This window comes from Thamnophis sirtalis, unplaced genomic scaffold, assembly GCF_051295495.1.
Source record: "Thamnophis sirtalis isolate CommonGarterSnake01/CBP01778 unplaced genomic scaffold, rThaSir2_p1.2 scaffold_9, whole genome shotgun sequence".
Taxonomy (NCBI): domain Eukaryota; kingdom Metazoa; phylum Chordata; class Lepidosauria; order Squamata; family Natricidae; genus Thamnophis; species Thamnophis sirtalis.
Genome location: NW_028261389.1, coordinates 51,612,251 through 51,623,969, shown reverse-complemented (window position 1 = coordinate 51,623,969; position 11,719 = coordinate 51,612,251). Strand labels below are relative to the sequence as shown.

The following is an 11,719-nucleotide window of genomic DNA, read 5'->3' as shown; positions in this document are numbered from 1 at the left end:
TCGCCGGGTCCAAGCTTATTTTCCTTAATCCTTTGTAAATTACTGGAGATCCAGAATGGTACACCTTCCAGTGAGTGTATTGAGTCAATAACTGGGGTCTTCCTGGTGGGCATGGGGCGGAGCCCAAAGAGCTTATCTGACTCAATCCAATCAATGAGAGGACAAGGTCAGCCCAATCTGGATACTCCTCCTTCCTCACTATGGAGAATAACTATGCATCTTGTTTTTCCCATACCATAAAAAGCATGCCATCCCAATTGCAAGTTATGTCCCTCCAGTGTCAGTAATCTTGTATTTTTCAATACAGTCCATTCTTTCATCCATGTTAACACTGCTGCCTGATAATATAATTCCCAATTTGGTAGTCCAAACCCTCCTCTAGTTCTTGTCTTGTAACATTTTAAAATTAATTCTTGCTTTCTTCGCCTGACAAATAAATTTCATTATTATTTTATTAAGATTTTTAAAATATTTTTTCTCCAATTTTATCGGGATTGTTTGGAGGTAGACATTATACATTTGATGAGTAGCTGTTCCAGTTTTTTTTTTTGATAGGCATAGCCAATTGCCCAGAAAAAGCACAAAAGGAATAAGGTGTAGTAGGGAGAGAGTGGCAGTAGCATTTTGGTAATTGGTGCTTTGTAACTTGTTCTATCCCACTTGGTAGCTTGGGTATGTTTACCTAGCAACCATTTTGTCAGAGTGCTCACATATCCTCAAAATGGCAAGTTTGTCATCTAAAATGAAAACATTGGGATTTCTATGTTAGTTCTGTCAAATAACAGAATTACTGCAGAATTATAGATTAGAAAATCTGTACCTCATCCTAAAAATATTCTAATTGTCAAATAGCTATATATATGCAACAATGAAGGATTTTATTCTAGTACAGGAAACTAAAGTATTAACCACCCATAATTTAAACATATACCATCACTATTAGTCACAGAATCATGAAAAGTCAGTTTAATATACTTTTCATGAACCCTTTATTTTTGCAATTCTATGACAGAAAGGAAGATCAACAAAGGCGAGACTAAATAGTGGGAAATACTTTGGTCCTCAGCAGTTTGTTCTTGGAATATTAATAGGGCTACGACTAATGGTGTTTAGGCTTAGCCTTGGAATGTATTGTTTGGATACAGATCCAAAATGCAACTGGACAAAGTTTCAGTGATGCCTCTTTGAAGCTATTCCATGAAGCAACTTGATCCCCAGTTCTAAAGATCAAAGCTCTCCTTTAAAACTGCTCCACAAAGCAATGTGATTACACACTTTATTTCACTCTGACCTTACCTAGGACTCTGTGTATTTGCTGCACATCTGCACAACTCCTGGCATTTCTGGTGAACTACTGGAAGAGCTGGAAATTATCATAGCTTCAGTGAGACAAACTGTGGCAAGGTGAACAGCACTGCCTCCATAACAATGTTTCTCTGAGATGGACTTGCAACTACATTGAAGAAATCTAAAATCTACAAAGCTGTTATTTACTGGGTGTTAGACAAATAACTTGCAGGTGTGTGGATGTTTTTAAGACAACTAAAAGGAAAGATCAAGACATGGTGTCCAACTATCACAATTCATAAATAATTTTAATATTCAAGTTGAGTGCATCCCACTGTCTTGAATAAAACCATACAATTAGACTCATTGAATTCTCTTGAAAGGTAGAACATTAAGAAATATTTCCCTGTTATTGGAGTGTTGTTATATTCTATAGAATAATGTCTTGGCCATGTATTCTTGGATTGTCTATCATGACCACATCTGGGGACACAAGGAAATTTGAAAAGATTACAATTGGGGATGTCTTGCTCTCACAAAGCAGGATCACTTCTAGAACTTGTTTCCTCATTCCTGGGCAAATGGACAGTTTGGACGATTGTCCAAAGTTCACAGCAAGTTCTGGCAAGACTCCTACTTTCCATGCACAAGGCTCACAGTTAGCTTTTGCAAACCTAGACTGCTCTCAGAACCCAGTTCTGCTCAGCCTAGTGAGAAGGATAGCAGTTAGGATTTATAGGAATTCCAGCTATAAAGAACAAAGATAATGCCAAAACAAATGAGGAAGTTATAGATGTCTCAAAAATAAAAGTTAGATTATAAGAACTATGCAGAAGTAAGCAAGCTCATCCTTCCTATTAAAAGCTATAGTTTTGTTGTTTAAATCTAATAAAATGTCTGTGTGTATGTGTGAGATATGAACTATATTTTCCCAATTCAGACACCAAGGAAAACATTGGGGGGGGGGGTTGTACACAAATCTACAGTATTTATTCACATTTGAAGGTCATGGCAACTCAAGGTTTAAGACTTAATGCCTTGTCTTCCAGCCATCCTTCCTCAGGCTGAGGAGCAACCCATCTATATTGAATCCAAGAATGGCCACCAATGATGGTAAGGGGCAGAAGACACATTGCTCCCTAAAGGGAGAAGCTCTCTCAGGCAACGGGGTCGGCGGAGCTCGTGAGAAGATCCCCACTCCTCCAACAGACTCCAGCGTTCCTCGCGCCCGACCCCATCGCAGTCTCAAGGCGGAACACATCGACACACCCCTTGTAGCCCTGCGCCGAAGAAGGTACTTCTGACAGCTATCCTCTGCCCAGTCAGCCCGAGAGCCCTTTCCTGGCGGAAACAAGGAAGAGGCGAGGGAAGCCCGCTGGCCTGCCCAGTCGCCGCCACGAGCCAAGGTGCTCCTTAATACCGAACCGTTCGCCCCAGTCTGGCTTGAAGCGCTGTGGCGCCCGCGACGTATCCGCCGTTCCTGGAACTTTTCGGCGACCCCTCCTCATAAGCGGGTACTTTGCAGATGTGTTCGTCTCGCAGAATATCCAGCCGTGGATATTCTGAGGCTTGGCGTCCAAGCACGCCTGAAAGGCAGCAGCTTGACGACGGCGAACTGACTCAGTCACGCCTGCAGATTGGCCCCTACTTTGGGGTCTTCTCGCTTCGGGGGAGGGAATTAAAAAGCAGTGCGGGTTTATTTTCCTGCGGATCGGCTGCAACCAGTTTGAGATTGCTCGCCCGTTGCTTACACTTAAGCCACGAGCGAGATCTGAAGGAAGTTTTCTAGAATTAGTGGGAGCTGCAAGGGACTGTATCCAGCAGAGCTATTAAATGCACTATGTATAAATAGGCGCGTTTAATCATAAATCTTCAGAATTTCTTTTCTTGATACAAATCAGCCCCGAGTTACCCGTCACCATGGCGTCGTTCCTAGCATTGGCCTTACTGCACGTTGTTCTCACTTTGCCCCTCTCTCACTATATTGTGTCCCTCCACCCTATTTCAATGTTCTCCCACTTTCTTTCCACCCGCCCGGCCTGCCTTTACAGATCGGCTGCAACGCTTCGCCAGAACGAAAGCTCGGAAGGATCGCTCCGACGGCGTGCAGCCAGAGGCGTGTGTGTGATAGAGTAGGGGCAGTGAAGAAGCTAGATATATCCGAGGCAGCTTTTCCTCTCCCGCGCGTCACCACCTCCTCCCGTTTGCTCTCGACGTAGCTGCCATCCGCCTCAGCCACCCTCCCTGGCGGGACGGTTTGAAAAGGAAAAGCCAGCGCGGTGTTCTCCCAATGACGCGCAGCTGCAGGTGGCCCGATACGCCGGAGGGGAATACTTGCCGCTCGAGAAGATCGCTTTTCCTACCTGGAATTCTGGTGGCAAAAGGCAGTGGCTTTGGGGTGAGCTTCAAGTACCCCTTCGGGAGAGCTTTCCGGATACGTGCCGAGATATTGTCAGGCGCGTATGGTTACCGGAGACCCTTCGGACCAGAAGTTCCTACTGCTCCGGAGAAGGAAGTGTGGACAGGCACCCTCCACCTCGCCCTTCTTTCTTTTCGTTCCTCCTTTTGACAAAGAGTCAAAGAGTGGAAATTTCCATCATGTGACTGGGGGTAGCATCCCCAGCCGCTCCTTCCAGATAGAACCCTCCCTTTCGGAAAATGCCCACCAATAGCAGCCGGCAAGCAACCGGAGAGGTTAAACAAAACATTTTTTTTTAAAAAGTGCTCGTCGTCCCAAGCTCAGGTAGCGATTTAGGGGGCTATTCTGGAAGGTGAAAGTGCAACATACCCACCTATTAGACATGTTAAAGAGTTGTTTTTGTTTGATTTTTGGTTTTGCCAATCCTCCAGGTATGCTCTGGAGAATCCACTCCAAAGAAAGCAACTGGAAAGATTCCATTTTGGGGCTCATGACTTGTATAGACTAGGACACTTTTCTTCATCTATGAGATTTTATATTTCCCCTTCTGCCACCTAAATTTTAGTCAAAGCAGACTATCCAAACTGAAGGTTGATTTTTTTTTCTCCTTATGCAGGTAGTCCTCAACTTACAACCATTCGTTTACAATGTATAAGTTACAACAGCACTGAAAAAATGACATGACTATTTTTCACATGACTGTTGCAGAATCTCCATGGTCATGTGATCAAAATTTAGACACTTAGCAAGTGACTCATATTTATGATGGTTGCAATGTCCTGGAGTCATGTGATCAGCTTTTTCCAACCTTGCGACAGCAAAGCCTGATTCATTTAATAACTATGTCAATAACTTTATAACTGCAGTGATTCACTTATCAACTGTGGCAAGAAAGATCATAAAATGAGGCAAAATTCACTTAGCAACTGTCTTGTAGCACCATAAATTTTGGGTTCAATTGTGGTCATAATTTGAGGATTACCTGTAATGGCAGCTGCCAAATTCAATACCTCCATAATACATCATGGACCGAAGAAGAGAGTTCCTATCTAGTTTCCATTTCCTTCCGTTTCTGACATGCTATGGCAACCTTTCGCAACTTGCATTGTGAAGTGGTATATAACAGCAGAGAGGTGACACGGGGCTGGATCCAGGCGGTTGTTACCGCCTCCCTTCGGGAGGGATTCTTCCCCTCCGCACTTAAAGCGGCGGTGGTGAGACCCCTCCTGAAGAAACCATCTTTGGATCCAGCCGTTCTTAACAATTATCGTCCAGTCTCCAACCTCCCCTTTGTTGGGAAGGTTGTTGAGAAGGTGGTGGCCTCCCAGCTTCAGCGGTCCTTGAAGGAAGCCAGTTACCTTGACCCATTCCAGTCCGGCTTAAGAGCTGGTTACAGCACAGAAACCGCTTTGGTCGCATTGACCGATGATCTCTGGAGAGCCAGGGATGGAGGCCATGCCTCCATCCTAGTTCACCTTGACCTCTCGGCGGCTTTCGATACCATCGACCATGGTATCCTTCTGCGACGACTGCGGGAGGTGGGGGTGGGAGGCACTGTTTTGCAGTGGTTCTCCTCCTACCTCTCGGACAGGTCGCAGTCGGTGTTAGTTGGGGGGCAGAGATTGACCCCTAGGCCCCTAACATATGGGGTGCCGCAGGGTTCGGTCTTATCCCCCCTACTATTTAACATCTACATGAAACCGCTGGGCGAGATCATTCGGAGGCACGGAATAAGATACCACCAATACGCGGACGATACCCAGTTGTATCTGTCCGCCCCGTGCCAACTCACTGAAGCGGTGGACGTGATGAACCAGGGTCTTGAAGCCGTTAGGGACTGGATGAGGGCTAACAAGCTTGTACTCAACCCGGATAAGACCGAGTGGCTGTTGTGTTTCCCTCCCAATAATTTGGCTAGTGTTCCATCACTCAGGCTGGGGGGCCAAATATTATACCCCTCAGACAGGGTTCGCAACTTGGGAGTCCTCCTGGACCCACAGCTGACCTTTGACCACCATCTGTCGGCTGTGACCAGGGGGGCATTTGCCCAGGTTCGCCTGGTGCGCCAGTTGTGACCCTTCCTGAACCGGGAGGCTCTCACAACAGTCACTCGTGCCCTTGTGACCTCTAGGCTGGAATACTGCAACGTGCTCTACATCTTCTGGAACACATTTGAGTTATAATACTAGATGGAAAAATTTATCCCTTTCCCCACATTCAATGTTTTGCTGAATATTCCCCTATCTTCTTTCCCTCTGCCTCAGATAGATCCAAGATTTGTTTTTTTCCACCAAAAGTGGAGTTCCACTAGTAGGTAGGTAATTGAGCAGGGTGATTCACCTTGCTGCCTTTGTGTCCGGAAGTTAGGCTTGCACAATCTTGCATATAATTCGTGTTTGTTTGAAAGGGCCCTTTCAGATGAGTAAAACTGAAAAGGTTTGGAAGTCTAAATTCTTTTGAATGTTTTCCTGTACTAATGTACATAATAACCCTTCTTCTGTGTGGATCGAAGTTTGTTTTTTTCTCCTAGTCAGTTTCCGTAAAACATCCTCAGAATATACAAATAGCATTCAAATACTTTTTCTGAAATTAGGCAGCTACCTTTAATTCCCCCCACAATTCATATTGCACAGATAGAAATTTTGTCAGGTATTAAATTATTCTGATTCTTTATTAGGTGCACCCACAATCGCTCGCGCGGCCGCATTCTGGACTAGCTGAAGTCGCCAGATGCTTTACTGTCCTGCGGCGAAGATTCCGTCCCTCATCCTGGAGCCTTTGTAACGGCGGGAACTTGTTCTCACTCGCCTGGGCTTCTGCAGAGGCTTCCCTCTCTGGGGTTGTAATTGTGCAGGGTGTGCACACGCCTATGTTTTCCACAGCATGAGGCCGCAGCCGGAAGATGGGAAATGCAAGGGGAACCTTCTGAAGGGGACCTGTCCCCTAAGTGGGCAGATGTGGTGTCATCGGTCTTGGGATGTTCTGCGGAGCCCCCCAGGGAAAAATGCCACGGGGGATAGATTTTTAACCAGGCGGCTGTCAGAGAGAAGAGGGCAGTGCACACCCGTGGGCTTGTGCAGAGCCGAATCCTCGCCTCCTGTTCCTTTTTCAGCTGCTGCACAAGCCCACATGGCATGTGATGCCCTCTTCTCTCTCATAGCCACCTCATTTCCAATGGAGGGGGTGGGGAATGCATGCATTTCCCCCCCTCTGCATGGATTTCACACCCCCTATTGGTAACGAGGCGCCTGTTGGCGGGGCAAACCTGGTGCAGACAGGCAGGGCAAGCAAGCGGTGACTGGGCGGGCAGGGGGAATGAGCAAGGGAGCAGACCATGGGAGGGAGCATTCCAGTATGTGGCCTCCGGAAGAACAGGTACCGGAAGACATGCTAAATTTGACGAACAGGTACGAGCATATCAGGGTGTACCCCCTGAAACCCTCCCCTGCTGCCCTGCACCCCAACTTAGCTCCTGCCTACAGGTAAGTCTTGCTAGCCCCTCCTCCCCAGAACTTGCTGCACCCCCAGTGCCCACCGGGTTCACAACCTTCCCTTCCCCTGCCTCTTCCAGGATTCCCACAAACCCCATTTTGGCTCCCATGGGGCTTCAGGGAAGCCTGCTAGGCCCAAAATACGGCATGAGCCCCCCCCCCTGCACCCATTTTGGCTCTCAGAAGGCTTCAGGGAGGCCTGCTAGGCCCAAAATGAGGTGTGGTGGTGCCTAGCAAGCCTCCCTGCAGGCCCCTGGGAGCAAAAATGGGAGAAAGAAAGAAATCCTCACCATTTGGGGATCTCCAAGGGCACGAATCAGAAGTCTGCAAACTTGGCAACTTTAAGAATTGTGGACTCTGCTGGCTGGAGAATTCTGGGAATTGAAGTCCACAAGTCTTAAAGTTGCCAAGTTTGAAGACCTCTTGCATGGAGCTTGAGTTGAGAGTTTATTGAAAGTGTGGCTAGCTATCCTTGCTCAAGCTAGGCTGATCAATAGTGGAGCTCTAAGAATGCCAGATGATCAATGGGCATGTTCTCAGTTTCAAAATGTCTGGTTTTTCTTCCTTCTACCAAAGACCTTCTGGAGTTCTTCACAGGAAGGAAGGAAGGAAGAGAGGGAGGGAGGAAGGAAGGAAAGCAGGATGGAAGGAGTGAGGGAGGAAAGGGAGAAATTGGTAATGGAAGGTGAATGAGATGTGGATGGATGGATAGAGGAAGGAAGAAGGGAGGGAGAGAGAGAAAAAGGAGAGGAAGGAAGGACCACAAACCTGGCACTAGATGCAGTTTCAGAGGATGCTTTGAAACAGCACAGCAATCCAGGACTGGAAGGGACTTCAGAGGTCATCTAGTCCAACCCTCTGCTCCAGGAGGAGACCTTATATCATCTTGGTTATTTTGGTGCCTCTAACACAGAGGAGAAATTCTCAGAAATCCCGAAGCATTGCCAACCCCTAGGAAAAAAAAACCTAGAGCAAAAACTTCATGCAGTATTAAAAAGAATAGAAAAGGAGGCTGCTGTGTATTGTTTAATGTACTGCTAAATTGGCAAAATGGACACCTAAATTGGCCATGCACACCCAGTCACATGACTGCCAAGCCATTCCCACCCAGTCACATGACTGCCAAGCCCCCAAGCCACTCCCATGTGGTCACATGACTGCCAAGCCACACCCACTATATAAGCCACACCTACAGAACCAGTAGTAAAAAAAAAATGAAACCCATCACTGATACAGTTGTACATATAAACTTGTATATATCTTTACAAGTAGTTAAGGATTCAGTTCAAGAAAAAAGAGAACATCTGTATAGGTAGAGAGATGTTATCTGACAATTGACTTATACCAGTTTTATCTGACCCAGTACCCTCCAGCCTACAAAATACTCATGATGCTGGAGAATTCTAGGAGTTGTAGTGTAAAATTGTAATCAACTAGCCAATAGGTGGTCAGTAGATGTCAGCACCTGACTGTACCATCACCAAGATTGCCAATGAGTGTTGTAGAATATTTGTTCACCATGACTTCTGCTGGAAATATAATTTTAAACTTGAAGCAACTAAAGTAATTATTCCAGCGTAGAAATTTATTTATTTGGAAAATTTATATTGCTGCTTACTCACTCACACAACTCGAGGTAATTTACAGGAAATAAAAACACAATATTTAAAAAATTAAAATAATAAGAAAAAATATATAAAATAACCCCCACCTTGACAACATCACACATTCATACCAGCCATTTAATGGGCTCCAACCTGCTCAAGCACACTGGCAGAACCAGGTTTTCAGAGCCTTCCAAAAGAGTGTCAGAGTTAGGGCCCATCTAATTTCTGAAGGGATGATATTCCAGAAGGAGGGAGCCACCATGGAGAAGGCCCTTCTTCTGGGTCCTGCCAGATGTACAGTATTTCCTTAGGGGATGGGACCCACCACATTTCTTACCTCCCTGCTCTAGTGGGTTGAGTAGATGTGAATGGCAAGAGACAGTCCCTCAAATAACCTGGTCTCAAGCCATGAAGGACTTTAAAGGTGACAATCAGTACCTTGACTTGCACCTGGAAGCAAATCGGTAACCCATGCAACTCCTGCAGGAGAGGTGACACTGAGGTCTGCACAAAGCCATGCAGTCCACTGCATTTTGCACCAACTGGAGCTTCCTGATGCTTTTCAAGGGCAGCCCCATGTAGAGTATGTTGCAATAGTCAAGACAGAAGGTGATTAGAGCATGAGTGACCATGAGTAAGGAATGTTTCTTCCAAATTAGTGGAAGAATATTGACTATTACTTATTAACATATATTTACATTTCTGTCCAATTTCTATGAATGATATAGTCTAATGAGCCAATGAAAAAACTGGAAATAGCTTCTTTAAAAACCACTGTGGTAGAAAAGTAGAATTCAAATGAAAGTTTAGCAGTTATTCAGAAAGGGGACCAAATTCTCCGATTGCACTGTATAATCCTTCCAGTGACAATGGGACTGAATACCTGAAAGCAAGCCCATCAGTAAGTGATTCTGGCTTTTAAAGAATAAAATGTAACTTAGCTTCACAAGGCGAGAACGTGCACACTTTTGATAAGAACAGCTGTCATAACTTCAAACTGTATTTAATGCAGAGTGCACAGCCAGCAGAATTACTGGATATTTATTTTTAATAAGGGACTTCTTGAAAACAACAGACCCTCCTGTTTATATAATCTGCAAAATTGACCTTCTGTTTGGACATTCGGGATAAGAAGATATGCAAGCTGTCACTTCTCGGATCTGAAGCATTAATGTGATGGGTGATAATTGGAAAGGTTGCTGCTCCCTGGAAACCACTTTCCATGTTGACATGACAGAGCAAGAATGGATAGGCCAGATTGGAGGCATTCTCCATTGTAATTGATAGAATTTGATATTAAAGGCAATGGAGTGGTTTCATCTCTTGCAGTGTGCTCTGGAATTGGTGCTGTTTTCTATATCAGGTTTAATTTGATTGTTATAATACTCATATTTCATTATCCTGCTTCACCAGGGTCAAATGTTATAAAAAGTTCATTTGATTTCCAGTATTTGATAATCAGACTGTCAGGTGCTGCTTCATTTAATAATCAGGAAAGAAACCACTCAACTCCATTCTTAGAATTAAGTGTACTTTTACTAATTACAAATGATAAGTAGCAAGGCAAAGCTGAGTCTGGGTAAATTGGCACGAAAGCAATGGATATCATGTATAATTCAATCCCCTCCCCTTGGCACCCCATTCCATAGTCCAATAATAATTCACCCAACTGTCAAGTGGGAGATATCTTCAAAAAACATCATCAAGCTGGAATGCTGGACAGTTGGCCTTGGCGGGAAACTCCCTTCCTCCACATGCGCAGAGAGATGGTCAGGACAGCTTCTAATAACACTCCTCCAGCACATAATGATTCCCCTCCCAAATACCATGCCCCTCCTCCCCGTTTCAATGGCAGCTGAAGCAGCAGCGAAGCAGAGGCTGACATCCGGCCCCCCTCCAGAAAAGGGCGGTCACACCTGCAGAAACGAAAGAACACAGAAAAACAGACGAGACAACAAGACACAGAAGAGAGAAAGGGGAAGGGGAAAAGAAGAATTAGCAGTCCATACAAAATCAGGGCTTGTCAGGGTAAGTAGACTAGAACTTGCGGAGCAGATGAGGAGCTCAAACACGGGATTTGTCAACCCATTCAGTGTGAGATGCGGGGAAGTGTTTCCAAGCCACAAGGTACTGAATACGATTCCTCCGTTTACGAGAGTCCAAAATCTCCCGGACCTCAAAATGTTTCTCTCCTTCTATCAAAAGCGGGGCGGGTGGAGGCGGAAGAGGAGTCCTCAACGGAGAAGTATGTGCAGGTTTCAGGAGATTAACATGAAAAACAGGATAAACCCGGCTGAGATGCTTAGGCAATTGGAGGTGGACGGAAACAGGGTTGATGATCTTGATAATGGGAAACGGGCTAACATATTTCGACCCCAACTTCTTTGACTTCTGAGTCATTTGAAGGAACTTAGTGGACAAATAAACCCGATCACCAACCTTATAGTCATGGGGCTTAGACCGTTTCTTATCAGCCTGCCTCTTATGTGCGCGGTGTGCAGCATCCAATGCCCGGTGTGTCAAAGGCCACATCTCCCGAAGGCGATCATTCCACTCGGAGAGTGAGGACACTTGTGGTTTCTCCCGAGGAATCTCCGGAATGGGCACAAAATCTTGCCCGTATACCACACGGAAAGGGATAAAGCCCGTGCCACTGTGCATGGAATTGTTGTAAGCCACTTCAGCATGAGGCAACAATTCCACCCAATCATCCTGTTGGTAGTTGATGAAACAACGAAGATATTGCTCCAGCACAGAATTAGTCCTCTCGCAGGCCACATTAGTCTGAGGATGGTGGGAGGAGCTTAAGCCCTGGGCAGAGCCAATCCGCTTCAGGAATTCTTTCCAAAATAGGGAGGTGAACCGAACACCCCTATCTGAAATGATGCGGTCGGGCACCGCATGCAAGCGATATA

General features: G+C 45.5%; 1 protein-coding gene across 1 annotated transcript in view; it reads right to left on the bottom strand.

The window, feature by feature from the left end:
• Positions 1-3,782, bottom strand: part of SLC38A4 (solute carrier family 38 member 4) — a 62,019-nt gene extending 58,237 nt beyond the window's left edge. Inside the window, exon 1 of the mRNA XM_087723540.1 lies at positions 3,651-3,782. The gene's annotated coding sequence lies outside the window, so the exon portion shown is untranslated. The remainder of the gene's footprint in view (positions 1-3,650) is intronic.
• Between the last annotated feature and the right edge of the window lie 7,937 nt (positions 3,783-11,719).